At 48.1% G+C, this 22,968-nt stretch overlaps 1 protein-coding gene across 2 annotated transcripts in view; it reads right to left on the bottom strand.

Annotated features, from left to right (window-relative positions):
- LOC147692361 (cytochrome P450 2A5-like) overlaps positions 1-22,968 on the bottom strand; it is a 333,458-nt gene that overhangs the window by 267,453 nt on the left and 43,037 nt on the right. The window lies entirely within an intron of this gene.

Raw genomic sequence — 22,968 nt, 5'->3', positions numbered from 1 at the left:
GAAAACTCAGGGGAGGTGATTATACCTACCCCTATTGTGGGCCCTACACTTTAGTGGTTACTGAGCCAGAGGTGGCAGACGCCATCAGGAAGATGACAAGTAACAAGGCTCCGGGCCCTGATGGCGTTCCAGCCGACCTCTTTAAATCAGATGTCAAGACCTGGTCTAGAGTTTTAACCAATGTTTTTAAAAGGGTATGTAAATCAGAGATTCCGGGTACCTGGTCTGAATCCGTTATTGTACCCATTTTCAAGAAAGGAAACAGAGGGGTACCTAGTTGTTATCGCCCGATCTCTCTCATTGATTCTGCCATGAAAGTGCTAGGTCGGGTGGTCTTAGGTAAACTCACAGATTGGTTGGCCGAAACAAATACCCTCTCGGGCCTACAATTTGGGTTTAGGAAGGGACGAGGCACTATAGATCAAAGCCTTAACCTTCAACTATGAATTGGGAAATACACATTGCCAACAAGGGCACGCTATATTTAGCCTTCATGGACCTTTCCTCGGCCTTTGACTGTGTGAATAGGTCCAAACTATGGGGGTTGCTTCTTAAGCTTGGCATCAATAAAAATATTGTGTACTTCCTGGCTGATCTGCATAGGGACCTCTCGGCCACAGTCAGATATGAACGTCTGGGCAATTGTACGGGTAAGATTGGGATCACTAATGGGGTCAGGCAGGGCTGGATTTTAGCCCCCCTACTCTTCACCCTCTACATTAACGACCTAGGTACTGTTTTAACTGAGGTGTGCAAGGATATACCGAGGGCAGGCAAGCATTCCATTCCGGCATTACTTTATGCGGATGATGCCGCTCTTATAGCACGCACAGCAGTAGGGCTGCAATGTCTTTTAAATTCATTTGCAGATTTTATGAAAGCGATGGATCTCAGTGTGAATTTTTTGAAATCGCATGTAATGATTGTGGGCAGTAAACCTAAAAGAATTAAGACTTTGCACTGTGAAGGGAATGTTCTTTCTAGGGTTTCAAGATTCCCATATTTAGGGGTTATTTTTGACGACAAGTCTACATGGTTGCCCCAACTGGTTGCAAAACGTAATGCCTTAGCTAGGTCCATCTTGGCTGTCTTGGGTTTTGCCCGTAAATTGGGGGTGAAGCCGTTGCAAGCTGTGTTGAAGATATACGATGCCAAATGTGTTTCATTAGCTATGTACAGAGCTGATTTGTGGGGGTTTAAAAATGTAAAGGCCATACAGATGGCAGAGGATACGTTTTTGAAATCCATCTTATCCGTCCCCCAGTCAACCTCCGGCTACATCGCTCATCAAGAGTGTGGGGTAGAATACCTAGAAGATCGTATAGCCATAGCCCTGCTGTTAAAATGGATCTTAATCTGGCTGAACCCCGAACTGGAGTTGAACCATGAGATTCTCAGGGATTGTCCAGCCCTTGAACATGGTAACTCCATCCCCTGGCTGAACTATGTTAAAAAACTAGCAGTTAAACTGGGTCGTCCAGAATTGTTTGATCAGCTGAATAAATTATTGAAGGGGGATGTGAAATGGGCGAAAGACACATACAAGCTGATGGCATGTCTGACCAGACAAGAAAAGGAGCTGGGTAAACCAACAGTAAGGGCTCACCAGCTGTTAATAACCTCAAGTGAAATAGAACCCTATTTAAGAATCGTTAATAATACTAATCATCGATTCTTATTGACAAAGTTCAGATTGAACAAATTCCATCTTCTTCTTACAGAACGCCCAGGTTGGACTAAGGAGATAGATCTGGAGAATTGTTCTTGTGACAGATTTTCCATTATGGACACTTTGCAATTTATCTTCTTTTGTGAACATCTTCGCCCCATTCGCAAAAGGTTCCAGCCGACCTCTTTAAATCAGATGTCAAGACCTGGTCTAGAGTTTTAACCAATGTTTTTAATAGGGTATGTAAATCAGAGATTCCGGGTACCTGGTCTGAATCCGTTATTGTACCCATTTTCAAGAAAGGAAACAGAGGGGAACCTAGTTGTTATCGCCCGATCTCTCTCATTGATTCTGCCATGAAAGTGCTAGGTCGGGTGGTCTTGGGTAAACTCACAGATTGGTTGGCCGAAACAAACACCCTCTCGGGCCTACAATTTGGGTTTAGGAAGGGACGAGGCACTATAGATCAATAATGGGCAGGCAAGCATTCCATTCCGGCATTACTTTATGCGGATGATGCCGCTCTTGTAGCACGCACAGCAGTAGGGCTGCAATGTCTTTTAAATTCATTTGCAGATTTTATGAAAGCGATGGATCTCAGTGTGAATTTTTTGAAATCGCATGTAATGATTGTGGGCAGTAAACCTAAAAGAATTAAGACTTTGCACTGTGAAGGGAATGTTCTTTCTAGGGTTTCAAGATTCCCATATTTAGGGGTTATTTTTGACGACAAGTCTACATGGTTGCCCCAACTGGTTGCAAAACGTAATGCCTTAGCTAGGTCCATCTTGGCTGTCTTGGGTTTTGCCCGTAAATTGGGGGTGAAGCCGTTGCAAGCTGTGTTGAAGATATACGATGCCAAATGTGTTTCATTAGCTATGTACAGAGCTGATTTGTGGGGGTTTAAAAATGTAAAGGCCATACAGATGGCAGAGGATACGTTTTTGAAATCCATCTTATCCGTCCCCTAGTCAACCTCCGGCTACATCGCTCATCAAGAGTGTGGGGTAGAATACCTAGAAGATCGTATAGCCATAGCCCTGCTGTTAAAATGGATCTTAATCTGGCTGAACCCCGAACTGGAGTTGAACCATGAGATTCTCAGGGATTGTCCAGCCCTTGAACATGGTAACTCCATCCCCTGGCTGAACTATGTTAAAAAACTAGCAGTTAAACTGGGTCGCCCAGAATTGTTTGATCAGCTGAATAAATTATTGAAGGGGGATGTGAAATGGGCGAAAGACACATACAAGCTGATGGCATGTCTGACCAGACAAGAAAAGGAGCTGGGTAAACCAACAGTAAGGGCTCACCAGCTGTTAATAACCTCAAGTGAAATAGAACCCTATTCAAGAATCGTTAATAATACTAATCATCGATTCTTATTGACAAAGTTCAGATTGAACAAATTCCATCTTCTTCTTACAGAACGCCCAGGTTGGACTAAGGAGATAGATCTGGAGAATTGTTCTTGTGACAGATTTTCCATTATGGACACTTTGCAATTTATCTTCTTTTGTGAACATCTTCGCCCCATTCGCAAAAGGTTCATTATTCCTCTTATTATAGATAAGGGCTTTAGACAAGTTAAACCTGCCCTTTTGTACCTACAGCTGTTGTCTAATATTTGGGAGATTTTTAACATAGCGAATTTCTTGACAATAGCTATGAGACTCAAGAGGAAAATTAAGTGGACCTATTGTACATAGCGATGAACTTATGAATTGTGATCGAGCGCTTTGTCTTCTTTTTTAAAATTGTTCCTCGTGTTTTAATGGTCTTTTTATATGATATCTGCAGATATTTTCCCTTACCTATATCGTTGGTGTATGTTTTTATATATGATAATGTACTGTATGGATTGCTAATTTGCACAATTTTCCTTTGTATTTAATTGTGGTCTTGACTTTTGATGTTTAGCATACTTTTATGGTTTTTGCTATGAACCGAATAAAGTACTCTTGACATACTGACTGACTGAGTCCTGAGAAAGAGATACAAGACCTTCTTCATTCTATAACCAAGGTACGGAGCTGATTAGACCCTTAGAGAATTCTTGATTCAGATTCTTGGCAAAAACTATAACTCATCTACTCCTTCCCTGTACTAGACTTAGGTTAGGTACACCGGGGTAGGCGTATCTTAGAAACACAAGTTGAGTACGTTTAGTCATTATTTTATCATTGTATGTATTTTATCTATTTTAAGTATCTTATGGCTTAGAAACCATATAAATGCTTTTACAGTATTATTTCATAATACTCATTTTACTGTACGCACTTTACTTTATGACAAGTATTGCAATTGTGGCAATTCACTTCTCTTGCATGAGAAAGAAGACTGCTCAATAAATAACCTTTTTATTGAAAACACCCGTCTCTCTATTTCTCTGTACTCCTGGTGAAACTAAGCATGCACGATTAACTGAGTGAAATAGCTATCTATTGTTTCTGCGACTCTGGAGATATACTCCTTATTCTGGGGGAGCAAAGTTGTCATGTTTATGCGGTTGTCCGAAACTAATCCCTTCTTGTCTATTCAGGAAAGTTAGCACCTTCTTGTTTACTGGAGAAAGTTTCTAGTGACCTCTGAGCTAGCTGGCATTTCATAATTAAGTCTAACATATTCAATAGAGACCTAGTCGACCTCAGTCCTACGTGTACACTATTGTTTATGTTATTCCAATACGCAGAGCCTATTGGGAATATAGGAACTACACTACAACTGTAATAAAACACTGTCAGTGGGAACCTGGGTATCAATGTAATCATGCGCGGGGCTTGAAAATGACTGTCACAACACACTCCCTCTGTCAGCTCAAGAACATTACTATAATCACATGCCATATCTTTGAAGACTATTATTATACAGCCATATCAAGAATATGGTCAGGTTGATGTAATAAAAACTAGGAAATCTCAACTTGACTTTCCCATCTGACAACACTGCATGCTCTTTGGCCTTTACATGAATTTAACTATTTGCTATTTCCTTATCTCCTAATGTTTGTGAGAACTCAGCAATAGACTATGTATCTGTAAATCCCTTTCCATGAACCTTATATACTATATGTTTCTACTGGGAAATGCATTATCATCAATGAAGTGCCTGTTTGCGCTACAATGGGAACATGAAGTGCGTTTTTGCATTTCAAATTGCGTGCAAACGGCAACACGCATTTCTTATGTGCGTTCTTGTGTCCCAAATCACGCACGAATGGCACCTCGCAGCCCGCATAAGTGCACCCATCTTGTTTTTCTGCTCTGTGTTATGATATTGGGCCTAAGTCTTAATCACTCTTTATTGTGTTTGTGCTCTACAATGCAATTTTTTTTTCCAAATAGCATTTTGCTCACATTCAGAGATAAGTTATGCTTAGTTTACATTGGAATATTATTGTGTTATCCAGTTTCTAGTTTCTGCTAGCAGGTGTTCAGTTCTACCTAATTGTACTCATCATTGGCGCTCAATTTAGCTGATTTATTAAGATGTCATTGCAGACCGTTTGCCTGTCACTATACTGAATCAGTGATATCAGTGGGTAGCACATTCTCTCTGTGACTTTATTTATGTAGCTCATACAGTTCCAAGTTATTTCACGGCGATGTGTAGAATGCATCTATGCATTGCAAAAAAGAGAGACTGAGTTGGTCTATCAAGTGAGTTCAGGAATGGGAATAAAATCAAAGGTCATTCAATGCAGTGCATTAGTTCCTAATGTAACTTTGGTTAAGCAAATGTCAAATAGGGATTTCAGGATAAGTATGGGAAACTCAACAATAGTCGATGGACTCGAAGCTACTATTATCAGTGATCTGTGTAAGAGAAGTACAAATGACTGTTTGCTTGTCATAAAAATTTTGTGGAGATTAGCTGGATCACTAATATATTTTTTTTATCTTCTTCATATCTTACATCAGCATCCAAGGGCAAGAAGATGGACGTTCAGTAGAAAGGTCCAGGAGTAGCTGGTCAGCCGGTGCTGATCACCAGTGCCGCAGCAGAGGGCTCTGCTAACCCCAGTAAGTTCTATTATTTATTAATAGTATTTCCCTAATGTTGGGTTTTATGGTTGTTGTGGGCTTAGGGTAGAATCTTGGGGTATTGGAATGTTGGTGCTAGTCTCCAGTATGGGAGGCTGGTTTTGCTTGTGAGGAATAAAGTTTCTCTGACACCCTACCCTGCTGCGGCGACGAGGATGGGGAATAAACTCACTAACTTCAAGCACATTGGAAGACATTTTTGTTTCATTCCTGTTATCCCTGCATTATCTTTTTTTCCCTTATATTACATGGTTTGTTTTCTGTTTTGGTAGCTGACTTTTTCTGGTCTCTACTGCACTCTCTAGTTCACTTATCTTTTGCTTTGTTGGTAATCTTTTCCTCTCTCCTATATATCTTCGGGTACTCCAAGAGTAAGACTAAAATTTACTAAGGGTGGGCGGAATTTGTGTAGTCCTGCTATGCAAAGCTCTGCACAACAGTAAAAAATCTCTGCAAGCACGCGCAGTTCCACAAAGACACGGAATTGCTTGTATTGCCTGTTCGCGATGCATTTTTCCTGTTCGCTAACGCTGTTTGTGTGCTTGGGGGCATTATCTCACGAACTTGCCAATGCGGTCGCCAAATGGCACAGCCATTTTCTTTCCCGCCCGCTCACGATGCGTGTTTCCTGTTCGCGAATGCGGGCGCTTCGGAATGACGGGTTCGCGATTGCACACTCTTGCGGGATCACGCAGCCGGCTAACAAAATCTTGTGGGGCACACGAACAGATAGGAAAACTTTTCGGCGAATGCAGGGATCACGGTAAATTGCTTTTGCGTGCGCGAACATGAATTTTGAAAGCGCTAACAAGGGAAAAATTCTGCAATGCCACGGATTGTCAAGGTGGAACGGAATTTACCGCCCAGGCCTAAAATGTACACATTTTGGTACTCTACTGTCTACAGTGAAGTCTGTATGCCCAAGTAAGCTAGTATTATAATTAATATTCACCATGCATGTTTGTTGAAAATGCTTTCTTTTCCTTGCTCATGCTCCAACAGTTGAGTACACGATAGAGTGTCCATGGTAATCATGGACCCTCCAATGTAGTGTGCTGCTGTCTCATTTATGTAACAGCATACCAGCAGTTTCCCATAACAGTGCAGCATGGCTGAAAAAAAATTATGAGGTCCCATTGCATTTGCCAAACAACACCATATGTCTTTTATTAACCATTAATCCACCCCTGGCTTGTCTATCTTTGTAAACCAATCCAATGCCCAGAGTGACATTTTTGTTAGAACATTCTGGAGTGCTAACTGAACTGTCGTGATGTGTTGCAGTTGTATTTGGGATGGGGTATCTGGCATCTCAATTATGTATAGGGCTCCCCATTTTATAGCATTTATTTTTGTGACATTTCCGTCTATATTATCCATAGTTATTTTTTGTCAACTTTATCTGTAGTTATCCATATTTAATATAGGTTTTGTGAAAAAAATAAAGCTAAAACTGGTATATTTCCACATGTATTTAACCAATAAATATGGAGTCATGCTTGAATGTCTGCCAGGTTTCAGTGGTATAAACACATGCAAAACATAAATCAATGCATTTATATGAAGATATGCACATATCTGTTTCAGCCTTTTGCATATTTATGGCTGTTTAAGCCTCTTAACTAAAATTCCTTTCTTTTTTGTAATCCTCTTACCTATCAATCCACACAGTTATTGGTCTGACAGTCACTGAAAAGTGTATTTAGAATCACTCACAAAGCACCCCATTTCCGTTTTTATCCGCATTTAAAAATAAATACAGACAAGAAAATATATGGCTTTCTGTCTGTATTTATCTGTATAACTCAGTAAAAACAGAAAACAGGCAGCCTTAATTATGTATAATGTTTTATTCTAACCACAATAGTGAACATTAGTAATACAGCTCCAGTCTGCTGCAGGAGGAGAGTTAGTTGGAGGAAGAGAAGTGGGAGTGGGGACAGGAAATGGTAAGTCACATAACTTCCTGCAATTACTACACTCACTAGCTAGTACCAGGACGCTGTCAGCACGTGACCATGAGCCCCCCCCCAGCTTTACCAGCTACAGTGGTGGTTGAGTTATTATTGCCTCTTCTATCTGCAACTCACAAAAATCTCACATGATGAGCGTTGATGGCTTGAGGTAAACATGAAAGACCGGAGGTTTAAAGACAGGAAATTATATATGAGTAAAAGAGTGGGTGGGAAAAAGAAGGGTACATAGGTGGGTAAAGGGATCAATGAGCGAAAGGATGGTTTAAAGAAAGGGTGGATACTGAATGGGTGAATTTTGGATTGGAAATTTTGGTGAAAGACTGGATGAGAGAAAGTATAGTTAATTGTGGTGGCTATGAGTGAATTAGAATGAAAGGATGAATGAATATTTGGTTTGTTTAGATGAATGAAACAAGGCAGCTCTTCTCATGAGGAGCATGCTGCTCACCTACTTTGCTTACTATGTTTATGTAGAATTCTCAAAGCTATGGTTCAAAGTCAGAGTATTTCATTTATTCTATTCCCTTGACTCTCTGTATTTGTTAAGTGAGACAGGTGTATCCCATCCATTATTCATCACCCCCCTCCAAACCCATGGCATTTTTGCCACCAATGACCGAAGTGCAGTATGGATCAATTTGTGACTACAGTGTTGGCTGTTTAATGTGTGTCTGCTTCAGTTAATGCAGCATTTACAGTCTTTTCAATGCATTGCAAACCATATACACGAGGTGTTGTTTCCCTTCACCCACTCAGTCACCTCTTAGTACTTCACTCCTTTATTTTTTCCAAAGAGCTCTGTCCCAGCACCAAATTAGAAAATCTATTCTTGGCATGTCCACATTTCATTTTATAACCATGTGGAGTGAAGCGATTCCAGAATATTTTTTATGGTTTCCCATAACAGATTTATTTTACACCTGTTCATATTTTTTTCCTTTTGAAATGTACGTGACTGAAAAGAAACAAATATTTCAAATTGATGATCAGTGTTGAGGCCTCTTGCTTCAATATCAAAGCTCTACTGTACCAGTCTAATCCCTTTACCCTACCTTGCATTTGAATAAGTCAAATTTCCTTTTGTTGCGAACTCACCAGTGAATTAATTTGTTGGAAATAATATGGGGAGGTGGGCAAGGCAACTTAGTAAAGTGTGAGTAAGTGCATGATTGAATGGCAAGTTTGGCAGATGAAATACACAGTGACGAATGTGCCAAATAAAATACATATAGCCCATTCTTTTTCATATGGTGCAGTCCAACATTTTCCCTGTCTACGGCAGACAGGATCATGTTAACATCTGCATTTCATATGTTAGATGTATAATGTAGTATCATATTTATTATTCATCTGTCTCTTTGGAGTCGGAGTAAAAATAGAAATGTATTTGGAGAAGAGTAGGGACATTGGAATTGAAAATTGATAATTGTCCCCCAGCTGTAGACAGTAGCATAATACCCAATGCGCTGGCAAGCAATGAGCATGGCTTTATTATTTTAGCAGAACACACAACTTGTGCTCCTTAGTGCATACTGCCATACTCATTCATAAGAGGTCATTTATTTTTCTACTCAAAGTGTCTATTCATAGTTACTTGAAAAGCCTTTAGAAGAAAAAAATAATCTAATCTCAGTATTTTTAATCTGGTGTTATTCTGCCTTTTAATACGTTTCTGCCACTCAGTCAGTGCTTTTTATGCAAGACATGGGTGGGTAAAACATAAAATTGACCTTGTGACTCTCCTAACCATAATCACATCAAATTCCAATGGCCCTAAGGAACCAGCAATGTACTGCTGCTGTGCCAAACAGCAATTTAGAACAATTGTGTGCACAGAGCATTATTTACAATTTTACTTTTTTTATTTTTTGAATGTAGCTGCTCCTACTGGTCCAGCTGTACCACCTTCCAGGCAGGAGATAGCAGCCCATCTGTAGTGGCACCGGCTGGAGGGTATCCAGCAAGCATACCAGCAGATGGTGGTGCAGAAAGAGGAGGTGGAGGAAACAAACACCTCTCAGCTGGGCCCCAATGTAGCTGGTTCCCCTCCATCATCCCTGCCAACCTATCACCGGAAATGCCAGCACCTTCCATCAACTGCTGCAACCCCCTCTCATACTGACAACACAGGGCCATTGCTGTGCCACATCCTGCAGAGCCTGGACTCTATTGAGAGCGGGCTCACCACAATGGATCAGAGTCTGGACCAGCTCCAGACTGACATCCAAAAGGCCCTTTTTTTGCTCTATTTTAACTTTTTTTTGGGTGGGAGTGACTTGTTGTTGTTGGGGCTTGGTCAACACGGTGGGAAAGAAGTTGGGACCAAGTGTGACTTTCCTTAGACGTTTTCGAATTTAGGGACATAGGGGCATGGGTCTGTTTGTTTGGGGAGAGTGGTGGGCATGTTCTCTGGGTAAAGAGGGTGGTCTTCTATGAAGAAAAAAATGAAGAGGGAAACTATTTTATGTCATTGAAATGTATTCCTGAAATAGTTTGTTTTACTTTTACATTACCTATATGTCTATAAAGACCTAGCTAAACAATAGTAGCAGTTAGGTACTTACTTACTAAGTTATAAGTTTCACTTCACTCCATACTAGTTGTCCTATCTGAATATATATGAAGCAATGACAGGGAAGGCATTACAACTTCACAAGCGAGGTCCCACTTCCAATTCCTCCCAGGTGAGGTCCAACTGTAGGATTAATCTGCATGATTGATCATCCATCTTAGGAGTTCTTTACAATAACACCACAAGACTCCCTGATAGTGATAGAATTCAAAAAATAGCAAATGTATTATTTTTTTGGCAAATGGGGAGCTATTAGTATTTACGAAATTCCAGTGTTATAAACAATTTACTCAAAGTCTGTAGTGGACTAGCTTAGGTTGGATGTTTATGATTACACAACACAAGGCCTGAATGATGATGCTGACAACTGATGTTCTTCATTCTATATCTAAAATATGTATCACTTTTCATGCAGGGGTGGGTAAATGAGGCCAGTGTGGGCCATTGCTTAGAAGATTCTGCAGTAAATTGGTGTTGCTTTTACCACATCTGCCCCACCAAGTGTGTGGTCCAGTGATGTTGTAAATTAAGCAACACCTTGATAAATCACACAGTCCAGGGGTAGAGGATTAGGGGTTTAAAGAATGGATGGGAAAGAGGATTTGGGGAAAGGCTCGACAAAGACAAACACTACACAAGGACAACATTCATCCAGGCAATGAGCAGCACATCGTTCAACATCAATCTGTTAACCCCTTCGGGGCTAATGACGAGCTGGGCTCGTCATGGCGCTTACCTGCGGTGCGCTGATGACAAGGCCAGCTCGTCATCAGCCCCACCCTCGGGGGAAGCACTGGCGCTCCCTCCGAGGGTCTCGATCCTCGTTGTTTTGCTTGGGGCGGCAGGGGAAGACCTACCGCTGCCGCCCCTGCCCCCCCATGGGAATCCCTGATGACGTCAGCGCGCACAGCGCGAGCTGACATCATCAGGGATTCCCAGCGCTCGGGAAGCTATTTGCTTCCTGCGCGTCTGGGGAAAAGGTGAGTTTCCAGTGTCTGGCAGGGGTTTGGGGCAGCGAAGAGGCATCAGGGGAGAGGAAAGAGTTTTTCCTCTCCCCTGATGTCTCTTTGCAGGGCATTTCTGCCTCACGATCGCGCACAGCATCGCGATTGTGCGGCGGAAATGCCCCCACTAGCACCAGGGATGTAATTTTAGATTCTAGGAAGCGACCCCTTGGGCAAGGGTCGCTTCCAGGCGGGCTGTGATAATGCTTTCGTTTTTCTGCCCCCCCTGGGGGCAAATCGGCCCATTTTTTCGTCTGTTTTGCCCCCAGGGGGGGCAGAAATTCCCCACTAGCACCAGGGTTGTTTTTTGGAGCCAAGATGGCGGCCATATTTTTTGTTTACGTTTTTCTGTCCCCCCTGGGGGCAAATCGGCCCGTTTTTTTTGCCGTTTTGCCCCCAGGGGGAACAGAAAATGCCCACTAGCACCAGGGATTTTGTTTTTAGCTTTTAGGAAGCGACCCCTTGGGTAAGGGTCGCTTCCAGGTGGCCATGATTGTGTTTTTGTTTTTCTGTCCACCCTGGGGGCAAATCGGCCGGTTTATTTTGCCGTTTTGCCCCCAGGGGGGGCAGAAAATACCCACTAGCACCAGGGAATTTAAATTTAGTTTTTAGGAAGCGACCCCTTGGGCAAGGAGTAGTGCTTGGCTGGCGGTGTGTGTGGAGTGGCGCTTGGCTTGCAGTGTGCGTGGAGTGGTGTTTGGCTGGCGGTGTGTGTGGAGTGGTGCTTGGCTGGATGGTGTGCGTGCAGTGGTACTTGGCTGATTGTGCACGGAGTGCTGCTTTGCTGGCGGTGTGTGTGGAGTGGTGCTTGGCTGGATGGTGTGCGTGGAGTGGTACTTGGTTGTCTGTGCACGGAGTGGTGTTTGGCTGGTGGTGTGTGTGGAGTGGTGTTTGGCTGGCGGTGTGTGTGGAGTGGTACTTGGCTGGATGGTGTGCGTGGAGCGGTGCTTGGCTGGCGGTGAGTGGCGCTTGGCTTTCGGTGTGCGTGGAGTGGTGCTTGGCTGGCGGGGTGCGTGGAGGGGTACTTGGCTATCTATGCACGGAGTGGTGCTTGGCTGGTGGTGTTTGTGGAGTGGCGCTTGGCTGGTGGTGTGCGTGGAGTGCTACTTTGCTGTCTCTGTACAGAGTGGTGCTTGGTTGGCGGTGTGTGTGGATTGGCGCTTGGCTGGCGGTGTGTGTGGAGTGGCGCTTGGCTGGTGGTGTGCGTGGAGTGCTACTTTGCTGTCTGTGCACGGAGTGCTGCTTGGCTGGCGGTGTGTGTAGAGTGGCGCTTGGCTGGTGGTGTGCGTGGAGTGGTACTTGGTTGTCTGTGCACGGAGTGGTGTTTGGCTGGCGGTGTGTGGGGAGTGGTACTTGGCTGGATGGTGTGTGTGGAGCGGTGCTTGGCTGGCGGTGAGTGGCGCTTGGCTTGCGTTGTGCGTGGAGTGGTGCTTGGCTGGTGGTGTTTGTGGAGTGGCGCTTGGCTGGTGGTGTGCGTGGAGTGCTACTTTGCTGTCTCTGTACAGAGTGGTGCTTGGTTGGCGGTGTGTGTGGAGTGGCGCTTGGCTTGCAGTGTGCGTGGAGTGGTGTTTGGCTGGCGGTGTGTGTGGAGTGGTGCTTGGCTGGATGGTGTGCGTGCAGTGGTACTTGGCTGATTGTGCACGGAGTGCTGCTTTGCTGGCGGTGTGTGTGGAGTGGTGCTTGGCTGGATGGTGTGCGTGGAGTGGTACTTGGTTGTCTGTGCACGGAGTGGTGTTTGGCTGGTGGTGTGTGTGGAGTGGTGTTTGGCTGGCGGTGTGTGTGGAGTGGTACTTGGCTGGATGGTGTGCGTGGAGCGGTGCTTGGCTGGCGGTGAGTGGCGCTTGGCTTTCGGTGTGCGTGGAGTGGTGCTTGGCTGGCGGGGTGTGTGGAGTGGTACTTGGCTTTCGGTGTGCGCTGAGTGGTGTTTGGCTGGCGGTGTGCGTGGAGGGGTACTTGGCTATCTATGCACGGAGTGGTGCTTGGCTGGTGGTGTTTGTGGAGTGGCGCTTGGCTGGTGGTGTGCGTGGAGTGCTACTTTGCTGTCTCTGTACAGAGTGGTGCTTGGTTGGCGGTGTGTGTGGATTGGCGCTTGGCTGGCGGTGTGTGTGGAGTGGCGCTTGGCTGGTGGTGTGCGTGGAGTGCTACTTTGCTGTCTGTGCACGGAGTGCTGCTTGGCTGGCGGTGTGTGTAGAGTGGCGCTTGGCTGGTGGTGTGCGTGGAGTGGTACTTGGTTGTCTGTGCACGGAGTGGTGTTTGGCTGGCGGTGTGTGGGGAGTGGTACTTGGCTGGATGGTGTGTGTGGAGCGGTGCTTGGCTGGCGGTGAGTGGCGCTTGGCTTGCGTTGTGCGTGGAGTGGTGCTTGGCTGGCGGTGTGTGTGGAGTGGTACTTGGCTGTCGGTGTGCGCTGAGTGGTGTTTGGCTGGTGGTGTGCGTGGAGGGGTACTTGGCTATCTATGCACGGAGTGGTGCTTGGCTGGCGGTGTGTGTGGAGTGGCGCTTGGCTGGTGGTGAGCATGAAGTGCTACTTTGCTGTGTGTGCACGTAGTGGTGCTTGGCTGGCGGTGTGTGTGGAGTGGCGCTTGGCTGGTGGTGTGCGTGGAGTGCTACTTTGCTGTCTGCACGGAGTGGTGTTTGGCTGGTGGTGTGTGTGGAGTGGTTTTTGGCTGGCGGTGTGTGGGGAGTGGTACTTGGCTGGATGGTTGCGTGGAGCGGTGCTTGGCTGGCGGTGAGTGGCGCTTGGCTTGCGGTGTGCATGGAGTGGTGCTTGGCTGGCGGTGTGTGTGGAGTGGTACTTGGCTGTCGGTGTGCGCTGAGTGGTGTTTGGCTGGCGGTGTGCGTGGAGGGGTACTTGGCTATCTATGCACGGAGTGGTGCTTGGTTGGTAGTGTGTGTGGAGTGGCGCTTGGCTGGTGGTGTGTGGAGTGGTACTTGGCTGTCTGTGCACGGAGTGGAGCTTGGCTGGTGGTGTGCGTGGAGTGGTACTTGGCTGTCGGTGTGCGCTGAGTGGTGTTTGGCTGGTGTTGTGTGTGCAGTGGTGCTTGGCTGGTGGTGTGTGTGGAGTGGCGCTTGGCTGGATGGTGTGCGTGGAGTGGTACTTGGCTGTCTGTGCACGGAGTGCTGCTTGGCTGGCGGTGTGTGTGGAGTGGCGCATGGCTGGATGGGGTGCGTGGAGTGGTACTTGGCTGTCTGTGCACGGAGTGGTGCTTGGCTGGCGGTGTGCGTGGAGTGGTGCTTGGCTGGCGGTGTGCGTGGAGTGGTGCTTGGCTGGCAGTGTGCGTGGAGTGGTGCTTGGCTGGCGGTGTGCGTGGAGTGGTGCTTGGCTGGCGGTGTGCGTGGAGTGGTGCTTGGCTGGCGGTGTGCGTGGAGTGGTGCTTGGCTGGCAGTGTGCGTGGAGTGGTGCTTGGCTGGCGGTGTGCGTGGAGTGGTGCTTGGCTTGCAGTGTGCGTGGAGTGGTGCTTGGCTGGCAGTGTGTGTGGAGTGGCGCTTGGCTGGTGGTGTGCGTTGAGTGGTACTTGGCTGTCTGCACGGAGTGGTGCTTGGCTGGCGGTGTGTGTGGATTGGCGCTTGGCTGGATGGTGTGCGTGGAGTGGTACTTTGCTGTCTGTGCATGGAGTGGTGCTTGGCTGGCGGTGTGTGTGGAGTGGTACTTGGCTGTCGGTGTGCGCTGAGTGGTGTTTGGCTGGCGGTGTGCGTGGAGGGGTACTTGGCTATCAACGCACAGAGTGGTGCTTGGCTGGCGGTGTGTGTGGAGTGGCGCTTGGCTGGTGGTGAGCATGAAGTGCTACTTTGCTGTGTGTGCACGTAGTGGTGCTTGGCTGGCGGTGTGTGTGGAGTGGCGCTTGGCTGGTGGTGTGCGTGGAGTGCTACTTTGCTGTATGCACGGAGTGGTGTTTGGCTGGTGGTGTGTGTGGAGTGGTTTTTGGCTGGCGGTGTGTGGGGAGTGGTACTTGGCTGGATGGTTGCGTGGAGCGGTGCTTGGCTGGCGGTGAGTGGCGCTTGGCTTGCGGTGTGCATGGAGTGGTGCTTGGCTGGCGGTGTGTGTGGAGTGGTACTTGGCTGTCGGTGTGCGCTGAGTGGTGTTTGGCTGGCGGTGTGCGTGGAGGGGTACTTGGCTATCTATGCACGGAGTGGTGCTTGGTTGGTAGTGTGTGTGGAGTGGCGCTTGGCTGGTGGTGTGTGGAGTGGTACTTGGCTGTCTGTGCACGGAGTGGAGCTTGGCTGGTGGTGTGCGTGGAGTGGTACTTGGCTGTCGGTGTGCGCTGAGTGGTGTTTGGCTGGTGTTGTGTGTGGAGTGGTGCTTGGCTGGTGGTGTTTGTGCAGTGGTGCTTGGCTGGTGGTGTGTGTGGAGTGGCGCCTGGCTGGATGGTGTGCGTGGAGTGGTACTTGGCTGTCTGTGCACGGAGTGCTGCTTGGCTGGCGGTGTGTGTGGAGTGGCGCATGGCTGGATGGGGTGCGTGGAGTGGTACTTGGCTGTCTGTGCACGGAGTGGTGCTTGGCTGGCGGTGTGCGTGGAGTGGTGCTTGGCTGGCGGTGTGCGTGGAGTGGTGCTTGGCTGGCGGTGTGCGTGGAGTGGTGCTTGGCTGGCGGTGTGCGTGGAGTGGTGCTTGGCTGGCGGTGTGCATGGAGTGGTGCTTGGCTGGCGGTGTGCGTGGAGTGGTGCTTGGCTGGCAGTGTGCGTGGAGTGGTGCTTGGCTGGCGGTGTGCGTGGAGTGGTGCTTGGCTTGCAGTGTGCGTGGAGTGGTGCTTGGCTGGCAGTGTGTGTGGAGTGGCGCTTGGCTGGTGGTGTGCGGTGAGTGGTACTTGGCTGTCTGCACGGAGTGGTGCTTGGCTGGCGGTGTGTGTGGATTGGCGCTTGGCTGGATGGTGTGCGTGGAGTGGTACTTTGCTGTCTGTGCATGGAGTGGTGCTTGGCTGGCGGTGTGTGTGGAGTGGTACTTGGCTGTCGGTGTGCGCTGAGTGGTGTTTGGCTGGCGGTGTGCGTGGAGGGGTACTTGGCTATCAACGCACAGAGTGGTGCTTGGCTGGCGGTGTGTGTGGAGTGGCGCTAGGCTGGTGGTGTGTGTGGAGTGGCGCTAGGCTGGTGGTGTGTGTGGAGGGGCGCTTGGCTTGCAGTGTGCGTGGAGTGGTGCTTGGCTGGTGGTGTGTGTGGAGTGGCGCATGGCTGGTGGTGTGCGTTGAGTGGTACTTGGCTGTCTGTGCACAGAGTGGTGCTTGGCTGGTGGTGTGTGTGGAGTGGCGCTTGGCTGGATGGTGTGCGTGGAGTGGTACTTTGCTGTCTGTGCACGGAGTGGTGCTTGGCTGGCGGTGTGTGTGGAGTGGTACTTGGCTGTCGGTGTGCGCTGAGTGGTGTTTGGCTGGCGGTGTGCGTGGAGGGGTACTTAGCTATCTATGCACGGAGTGGTGCTTGCTTGGCGGTGTGTGTGGAGTGGCGCTTGGCTGGTGGTGTGTGTGGAGTGGCGCTTGGCTGGTGGTGTGTGTGGAGTGGCGCTTGGCTGGTGGTGTGTGTGGAGTGGCGCTTGGCTGGCGGTGTGCGTGGAGTGGCGCTTGGCTTGCAGTGTGCGTGGAGTGGTGCTTGGCTGGCGGTGTGTGTGGAGTGGCGCTTGGCCGGTGGTGTGCGTTGAGTGGTACTTTGCTGTCTGTGCACGGAGTGGTGCTTGGCTGGCGGTGTGTATGTGGAGTGGCGCTTGGCTGGATGGTGTGCGTGGAGTGGTACTTTGCTGTTTGTGCACGGAGTGGTGCTTGGCTGGAGGTGTGTGTGGAGTGGTACTTGGCTGTCGGTGTGTGCGCTGAGTGGTGTTTGGCTGGCGGTGTGCGTGGAGGGGTAGTTGGCTATCTATGCACGGAGTGGTGCTTGGCTGGCGGTGTGCGTGGAGTGGTGCTTGGCTGGCGGTGTGCATGGAGTGGTGCTTGGCTGGCGGTGTGCGTGGAGTGGCGCTTGGCTTGCAGTGTGCGTGGAGTGGTGCTTGGCTGGCGGTGTGCGTTGAGTGGTACTTGGCTGTCGGTGTGTGCGCTGAGTGGTGTTTGGCTGGCGGTGTGCGTGGAGGGGTACTTGGCTATCTATGCACGGAGTGGTGCTTGGCTGGCGGTGTGCGTGGAGTGGTGCTTGGCTGGCGGTGTGCGTGGAGTGGTGCTTGGCTGGCGGTGTGCATGGTCTGGTGCTTGGATGGTGGTGTGGGTGGACTGGCGCTCAGCTGGCGGTGTGCGAGTACTAACTTTCTGTTGGTCACTACACACACTGCTAGTTGAGTGACACTCTACGCAGTCCATCATTTTGTGTAGTTGCTGTGGCAGATACGTAAGTGATGGGCCCTTGAATGGCGCTGTCTGCTGGTGTGAGTGTTGTAATGTGATGGGTCCGCGGCTGGTGGTGGGTGGGCCAAAGGCCTGTGACTAAGGCAGGGGGGCTTAACTTGTAAAACTTACATACTACTTTTTTCAAAATTCATTTTTGGCCTGTTATGCTTTGGGGCACCCACACAAGTGAGGTATCCTTTTACTCGGGGGAACAAGCGAAACGCTGGGTGGTAGGACATTTTTGCCGGCACGGAGATCCCACTCAAAAAAGTTCGGAAAAGTGATATTTTTACCTAATTTTCAGGTTTGCAAGGAGTTCTGGGTAGGAAAACATTGGGGGACCCATGCATGCCATACCTCCTTGGAAGCCCCCGGGTGTCTACTTTTCAGAAATGTGTGGGTTTGGTAGGTTTCCCTAGATGGCCGTCTAGCACGGGGCCAAAAACACAGGTAACCCCTCTTGCAAAAGCTGGTGGTATTGACATTCAATACCACCAGCTTTTGCAAGAGGGGTTACCTGGGTTTTGAGCCCCGTACTAGATGGCCATCTAGGGAAACCTACCAAACCCACACATTTCTGAAAAGTAGACACCCGGGGGCTTCCAAGGAGGTATGGCTTGCGTGAATCCTCCAACGTTCCTTTACCTAGAATCCCTTGCAAACCTCAATTTGTGCTGAAAAAAAATCAGTTTTTTCACACTTTTTTTGTGTGGGAAAGCGTGGCGTCACTGGGCTCACACAAATTTCCTCCCACCCAGCGTTCCCCCAGGTCTCCCGATAAAAATGGTACCTCACTTGCGTGGGTAGGCATAGTGGCTGCAACAGGAAAAGGTCCAAATCGTACGGTGGAGAAATTACAATAACCAATAGCAACATTACCTTCTTTTCTGGGGGGGTGGGACGGAGTTTTTGGACCGGGGCTCGGCGGGCATCTTTGGAAACTATTTATTTATTTTATTTATTTTACTGGCTTGTATAGCGCTGGTCTCGACTCCCTAGGGAGCATCTCCGCGCTTTTGACATCTGCCACATTTGGAACGGGAGCACGTATGCTGTCTATTGGCTGAAAAGGAAGGTCTTTAGCATTTTCCTGAATGGAAGATATTCTGTGCAAAGCCTTAGGGTGATGGGAAGGCTATTCCAAAGAGACGGTCCAGCTATAGAGAGAGCTTTGCTGCCCTGCCTTGCCTTTCTTGCTCTGGGCACTACTAGAAGGCCTTGTTCGCTAGAACGAAGTGGGCGTGGGGGTTTGTAAGGGACAAATTTGGTGGCCAGGTATGCCGGACCCATACCGTTGAGACTCTTGTGTATGGTACAGCCTACCTTGAATTTAGCCCTTTGTCTGATAGGCAGCCAATGAAGCTTTTCTAGAAGGGGTTTGGAAGGTGAGCGGGGGGGTGCGTTTAAGACCAGACGGGCAGCCGTGTTCTGGACCACCTGTAGTCTTGCCATGACTCCCTCATTGGCAGCCAGAAACAGGGCGTTGCAGTAGTCTAAACGACTCATGACTAATGCCTGTACCAAAGTTCTTCTGCTGTCGTCTGGCAGGAGGGGGAAGATCTTACGTAGCATACCGATTATGTGGAAGCAGGATCCCACCACCTGGTTGGCATGTTGCTTGAGGGAGAGTTCCTGGTCCAGCCGGACCCCCAGATTTTTTACAGATGGTTTAGGCTCCGGTACTGGGCCAAGGTCTTGTGGCCACCAGTCCGGAGACCAAAGTTGTCTTGCCCCCCCAAACAACATGACTTCAGTCTTTCCAACATTGCATTGCAAGTAGTTGGAAGACATCCAGTGTGCTACCGCTTTCATTCCGAGGGAAAAGGAGTTCCTAACTTCGGGTGTCAAGGTTTTGAAGGGAAAGAGGAGTTGAGTGTCATCCGCATAGGATATTGGAACAAATCCATATGCTCTCAAGATGTTTGCCAGGGGTGCCACATATATGTTGAAGAGAGTTGGGCTCAAACATGAGCCCTGTGGCACCCCTTTAGTGATCTCAACTTCCTCTGACCGAAAATTGCCCATGGTTACTTGTTGGGTCCGATTAGTTAGGAAACTTCTTACCCATTCGAGGGCATCCTCCTTTAGGCCGATGTTCTCCAGCCTGGACATGAGAATAGAGTGAGATACGGTGTCAAACGCCGCAGACAGATCTAATAGCACCAGGATGACGGAAAACCCCCCATCCTGGTACATACGCAGATCGTCTGCGACTGACATAAGAGCGGTCTCTGTACTGTGCCTGGGCCTGAAGCCCGACTGTGATGGATCCAGCACTCCTACAGACTCAATGTATCTTGACAGATGTTTATTCACATGTTTTTCTGTGATTTTGCCCAAGAAGGGGAGTAGGGATATTGGTCTCAGATTGTTAAGCTCACTCCAGGGAATGGTGGTATTCTTCCTGAGAGGTTTGACCAGTGCCTTTTTCCATCCAAGTGGGACCTGCCCCGTGCTAAGTGAGAGATTTATTAATCCCTGGATGGTGGGTCCTAGGGCTTTAGCTAGAGTGGGCATGATACGTGCTGGAATGATGTCTGAGGGGGAGCCACTCTTTATCTGCGACATGAGTGCTTGTACCTCCTCAATCTGGATAGGGGGAAATGCAGAAAGGGAGTTTTCAGGAAGGAGGGGACTAACAGAGTTAGTTGTGAGGTCATTAGTAGCACTGTATGGCAAGTTGGAAAGAAGGATTTTGGCATATATGGCGTCGATTTTATTTGTAAAGAAGTGGGAGATACTGTCGCACAGATGTTGCGACGCCACTTCTGGACTTTCACAAGCAGTGGGTTTAGTGAAGGTCAGTAATATCTGATACAAGGTCTTGGAGTTATTGCCAGCCGCCAGAAGCTGTGAGGCTATGTGGCTTTTTCGTGCTGATCTAATCTCCTTGTGATATGCTTTCAAAGACTCTTTGTAGGTGTGTTTATCGTTGTCTAGGCGGGAGATCCTCCATTTCTTTTCTAACCTCCGTGTGGCCTGTTTGGATAGTCTGAGATTTTCTGAGAACCATATCTCTTGTTTAGGGGCGGGTTTAGGTTTAAAAATTCTTAATGGGATAGTCTTGTCAATTGTATGTGACAGCATTTCTTCGTATTCATGTAAGACTTTGTCTATATTGTCATTCCCGCTCATAGTCGGCTTTCCAAATGTTTTACAGAACATTTCATGGGTTAATCTGTGCCAGGGTCTTCTTTTACAGGGTAGGGTGTGGGGTTTTTTGGCGTGAGGGGTGGGAAGGGGGGTACAGAATTCCAGAACATAATGATCTGTCCAGTCTACATGGTAGGGGAGGGAGCATTCGATAGATAAGGAATTAGTAAGAATAAGGTCCAGAGTATGGCCTGCCGTGTGGGTAGGCCCGATGTTGACCTGCTTTAAGCCCAAAGAGCTTAAATCACTAATAAAGGTGTTGACTTCGGAGTTGTTCTCGACCTCACTATGAATGTTGAAGTCTCCTAAGAGGAGGAAGTCTGAGGTATCGCTTACATGAGGTGCCAGAGCTTCCATTAATGTCATGGAAATGTTTTTACATGGGCCTGGGGGTCTGTATACTAAAGCTCCTTTCCTGCTAGCTTTAGTGGAATAGTTAAGATTAAAAATCATAAGTTCAAGTTCAGGGGTGCACATTTCCTCCAGAATTTTCACATTGATTTCCTCCTTGTGTACTATCGCTATCCCACCACCAATTTTCAATGGCCGATCCATCCTGGCTATTTTATAGCCTATAGGGATCCCCAATGTTATAACGGGTGTTAGGTGGGGTTTGAGCCAGGTCTCCGTCAGGAAGCATAGGTCCGGCTCCTTACTGGAGATCAGATCCCATACTTCGACGGCATGCTTTGATAGTGACCTGATATTGCAAAGCATGTTTTTGTTGGTGAGGGCGTTTTTACTGGTGGTCTTAGTCTTAATATGAGTGGGATTATCAGATAGAAACTTAGTTTCTGGTTGGTTTATGTGAAGGCGAGGTTTAAAGGTAGGAGCCATGCTCAAGTGGGTTTCAAATTGAGTTCTGCAATGGCGACAGGAGAATGGGCCCTCGATATTGTCCTTCATCCTGTTAGGACAGGTATTGGGGGAATTATGTAGTATATTCAATAGTACCTGTGAGGAGTAGCTTAGTCGGTGTGCTCGATGATCCGCCATAGTAACCGGCCCCGGCCACGTCCTGTCGCGGACGGGCGCAGACGGGCAGGTCTTTGGCTAGTCTTCGGCGCAGGCTACGGCGCCCCCACTGCGCGCTACCGCTGCGCGCTAGGCCAACGAGGGCTATATAGCCCTGTCAAGTGGAGAGCTGGAGCGCTAACCGCTCGCCTCCCTGGGCGTGTCCTGCTCTTGTCTGCCCCGCCCTCCGCTCAACGGTATAGGTCACCGAGTCGGACCGGGGTGGGCAGACTTGAGTAATGAGCAGGATTCTGGACTGGGTAAGTTTCCCACGCAAGTTCCCAAATTATCAATCAATTTAAAAACTTATCAGGGGATGTGCAAGGTATATTTAAAATTCTAAAATCAATTTTAAAACATACAATATTAAAATAGCGAGTGCGAGGACAATTCACTTTATACTTAAGGTTAGTCACTCTGCAGCAACATCAGCAGCGTTTCCGTTTGAAAATGAGGTAGGCGCCAAGCGGGGTCGGGAGATGCTGCCACCGTCGTCCCTTACCGCGAGGATACACTGCCTCCTCGTTGCCTATATAGCCCTGTCAAGTGGAGAGCTGGAGCGCTAACCGCTCGCCTCCCTGGGCGTGTCCTGCTCTTGTCTGCCCCGCCCTCCGCTCAACGGTATAGGTCACCGAGTCGGACCGGGGCGGGCAGACTTGAGTAATGAGCAGGATTCTGGACTGGGTAAGTTTCCCACGCAAGTTCCCAAATTATCAATCAATTTAAAAACTTATCAGGGGATGTGCAAGGTATATTTAAAATTCTAAAATCAATTTTAAAACATACAATATTAAAATAGCGAGTGCGAGGACAATTCACTTTATACTTAAGGTTAGTCACTCTGCAGCAACATCAGCAGCGTTTCCGTTTGAAAATGAGGTAGGCGCCAAGCGGGGTCGGGAGATGCTGCCACCGTCGTCCCTTACCGCGAGGATACACTGCCTCCTCGTTGCCTATATAGCCCTGTCAAGTGGAGAGCTGGAGCGCTAACCGCTCGCCTCCCTGGGCGTGTCCTGCTCTTGTCTGCCCCGCCCTCCGCTCAACGGTATAGGTCACCGAGTCGGACCGGGGCGGGCAGACTTGAGTAATGAGCAGGATTCTGGACTGGGTAAGTTTCCCACGCAAGTTCCCAAATTATCAATCAATTTAAAAACTTATCAGGGGATGTGCAAGGTATATTTAAAATTCTAAAATCAATTTTAAAACATACAATATTAAAATAGCGAGTGCGAGGACAATTCAC

Source organism: Lissotriton vulgaris, chromosome 9 (genome assembly GCF_964263255.1).
Source record: "Lissotriton vulgaris chromosome 9, aLisVul1.2, whole genome shotgun sequence".
NCBI lineage: Eukaryota > Metazoa > Chordata > Amphibia > Caudata > Salamandridae > Lissotriton > Lissotriton vulgaris.
This window is presented reverse-complemented; position numbering and strand designations above follow the sequence as displayed.